The sequence below is a fragment of the Typopeltis vanoorti genome, chromosome 18 (assembly GCF_054136105.1).
Source record: "Typopeltis vanoorti isolate ZY-2024b chromosome 18, IOZ_Tvanoo_1.0, whole genome shotgun sequence".
NCBI classification, from domain to species: domain Eukaryota; kingdom Metazoa; phylum Arthropoda; class Arachnida; order Uropygi; family Thelyphonidae; genus Typopeltis; species Typopeltis vanoorti.
The window spans coordinates 109,092,398-109,096,607 of NC_143566.1; positions in this window are offsets into that span (position 1 = coordinate 109,092,398).

Here is a 4,210-nt window from a genome sequence, read left to right on the forward strand (position 1 = left end):
TTCAGTGATGTTAAAACTAGAATTTGTTCCTCTCAAAAAGACAGGCAAGTTGTGCTGTATCACTAATATCACAACTTTCATCCAAAGCCCAATGAAATCTGTTTTAACTTAAAAATATGTACCTGCAAAATTTCATCAATTCTTCTTGTGATTGTAAACAAGCTGATTTTTGAAATTATATTTTCATCAGGGAAAGCGACATCTGCTACCACTAGTAAGCATTCTTTTACTATTTCTCCATCAGAGAATGATTTCATTCATTTTTGTCAAAATTTCACTAACAGTGTAGCTTGCATGAATTGCTGTTAATGAAGTAGCTCTAAATACATTTTGCAGTTGATTCACTTTGTTTTTGCAGAACTGTCCTTGCAAAGTGTCAGATTTTGAAGAATCTTTAGTTTTATAACGTCCTTTGATGTTATATTCCTTGAGAACAGATATCTTTTCACAACATATCAAGCATTGTACTTTATGCAAGTAAAAAAAAAAGTTGCATATCAGTCTTTCGTTCATCTGATGATTTTCATTCTCAACTTTGCATTTTCTAGATTTTGAACTCATTGATTTAACACAGGGTTCTCTTCGTAAAGACCCAATTTTTTAAAATAAAAAATTATATTACTGTTATAAATTTATAATTTGCTTAGGTTTTGAAAGAACTTGTATCAGTAAGTTCATTCAAGAATAATGCAACTACTTTCATATATCGTATAAAGTATACGACTGCTCATGCGGTACTGAAAATGTGAATGGCATAATCTTGGAAACTATGTGAGCAAATGTTTTTCACATGACCTCTTAATGCATGCTTTACATTGATACCACATTGTGCCTTTTGCTAAAATTTTTACACTGCAGCTAAATGAAGTGCAATGTTTCGGTGGCCCGCAGGTTAGTAGTTGGAGTGCTGCCTGTGGGCTGCTCATCATTGCATTATGGGATACTAAGGCAAGTAATGTGAAGTCATTAGCCTCTATGTTTCGGTGGCCCGCAGGTTAGTAGTTGGAGTGCTGCCTGTGGGCTGCTCATCGTTGCATTATGGGATACTAAGGCAAGTAATGTGAAGTCATTAGCCTCTATATACTAGATGCCCTGTCCTGAAAATTCTTCAGGTGTTTACACTTGGATAAAGGATTAAACCAAGAATATAATTTCTTGGCATCTTTAATCCTTTAAACCAAAAATCTATATTTTTGGTTTAAAGGATTAAACCAAAAATATAATTTCTTGGCATCTTTAAACTTGTCACCGACCTCTATGGAGAGGTCGGTGACAAGTTTTCTTTTCTTCAATTCCTTCCTTTTTAAATTATGGTCCAGTTAAATGACTGCAATCAGAAAATGGCTATACCAGCTCTCAAATACTAATTCTTGTAGAAAGTTTTTTTTTTTTTTTACTCTGTTATAAATTAAACTTGCTCTGGATCTAGCTCCAACTGGTAAGACCTCAAAAAAATTTAAAATAGTCTGGGCAGTGGCCCTTCTCGTAATGCATAACATTACATATGCCTGACAGGATGTATGCTTTGCAATATGGGATGATGATCAGCCTGTTTTCTACCCACTACAGGAGGGTTGAGTCTGCTTCTCCCATGGTGACTCAGTCCATCTTGGGAGAGTGTATATATACTTGGATGAATGGTATGAAGGTAGAAGACAAACATCCATGCCTAGGTGGGATTCGAACCTGCAGCCTCTTGGCTGGAGAGCAAATACACTAACCACTCGGCCAACCAGGCCGGCAATATGGGATACCAAGGCAATTAATGTGAATCATTAGCTTCCATATACGTGCAAGTAGCCTCTTCGCAAAGATATTTTGCATGCAAACTTTGTTTGCTTACACTTGAATAAAGGATTAAACAAGAATGTTTTTTTGGCAAGTTTAATTTACTCCTCCTCTTCCCATCTATGCTATTTATTTTCAAATTTAAAATATTAATATTTCAATAGAGTGCTAGTTCCTCATCATTAATACTAGTAGTGTAGTGCTAGTATTAATGATTGTAGTTGCTAGGAAATATTGATTGTGGAAGAAACATCCATTATATAATAAATTATGGAGACAGTTACTGCATTAGGGTAATAACTTCAATTTAATGCAAACCAAAATAATTACCTGACATTTCGACTTTTATACCTAGGTCATCTGGAATATACATATGTAGATCTACACACAGTTGGCCAAGTGTTAACACTACTGTCAGGGCAGGGAAAAACTTACAAAGCTAGAGTCCTGTTTTGCTAAAAAATGGTATTAATCATAGAGGTGAAATTATTGCAGGTTTGCTGAAGAACTTGAAACAGAAGTTAGTGGGCTGAATGTGAACCATTCATTTTCTTATAATTTTTAAGCCATCATTATTGCTTAGATTAGGATGGTTGATCAAAATTTCACAGGCTTCCTTAAATTTATGCTTATACCAAGTTTTTGTACAATGTAAGGAACTGGTTCTTTTCCAATCGGTTCAGTGTCATGTTAAGAGCATCACGATTATAAAGTCCAATTTGCTAAAATCAGTAAATCTGATGTGGTGGTTGTGTTATTTTTTACGGACTGGAATTGTGCATCCCTTTTCACTAATATAGGATGTTACAGGTGTAATGGATTCAGTATATCCCTTGGGCCTTGGTAGAGTTGAATATGTTTTTCAATTTTGTAAATGGTTTAAATGTAGCATTAAGGTTGTAATGGTATCTTTTTTTATTTAAATCTGATGTCCTTTGAATGTATGGATTGGCTATGGTTTTACTATTTCCTACTATTTAGGTGTAACTTTGTGAAGATAATTATTAGTTTTACTAAAATTAATAGTACATCTTCAGTAACAGTAATGGGAATGGAATATAAGCAAAACGTTCGGTGGATCACCTATTAAAATACAATTGTTACCGCATGCTAGGAAATAATAGAAATAACAAATTTAATCTATTAAGATAAATGGTTTTTTTTTTACATAAGATAAAAAGTCTCCCAGATCTTTGAGAGAGACATACAGTCATTTCTATTTAAATTCTGTCAGTATAAGAGTTTCACAACTTTCTTTGAATAAGTGTTCATATTTGAATCTGCATCTATGGAGGACAACTCCATTCATCCTCAACCATCTCTTTGGTACCGTTACATCGATGATGTTTTTGCTGTTTGGCCACACACTGAAGATGAACTATCCACTTTTCTGCAATGGATAAATAACCTTCACTGCATCCAATTCACTATGGAAAAAGAAAACTCTGGTACTTTACCATTTTTGGACATCCTCCTTACTAGAACGTTTTCTGGTACTTATCTACAAGCATCTTTCAAAAACCCACATTTACTGGCAGATACATTCACATAAAGTCTGTGCACCACATGTCTCAAAAATTTGGTATTCTTAAATCTCTAATTCATAGAGCACAAAGTTTGCTCTTCCCCAATAATCTTACAACAAGAACTTTTCATCATTAAAAAGTTAATGGAATCAAATGATTACAACTCCAATAATCCAACAGATACTTGACTTATGTTCCAAAACCTACAGTTTCTTCAACAGTTCTCAGAGTTCCTATTCTGTACGTTGCAGGAATCTCAGAACCTATAGGTAGAATTCTGAAAAAGTAACAATTGATTCCAACATATATTCCTATCAACAAAACTTCTTCATTACCACAAAGGATAAACTGTCTTCTCTATCTTTGGCTGGTGTTTACCAAATACCTTGCGAATGCGACTTCTCTTATTCTGGACAAACTTGCCGTTCTTTGGAAAAAAGAACATCAATATTATATTGATTATAACAAACCTCTGAAGTCTGGTCTGGTGCAGCACAGTATTGCCTCTACTCATAGTATCCAGTGGGATAAAGCAGTTCTCCATAGATGCAGATTCAAATATGAACGCTTATTCAAAGAAAGTTGTGAAACTATCTTACACTGACCAAATTTAAATAGAAATGACTGTCTCTCTCAAAGATCTGGTAGACTTATCTTATGTAAAAACCATCTATCTTAATAGATGGAATTTATTTCTATTATTTCCTAGCACGCAGTAACAATTGTATTTTAACAGGTGATCCACCGAAAGTTTTGATTATATTCCATTCCTATTACAGACACTGAAGATGTACTATTAATTTTAGTACGAAATATCTGTCAGTTTACTAATTAAAGATATCACTGTGATTTTTACGTGTTGATTTATTATTTAATAAGATAAAGAAACAGACCAA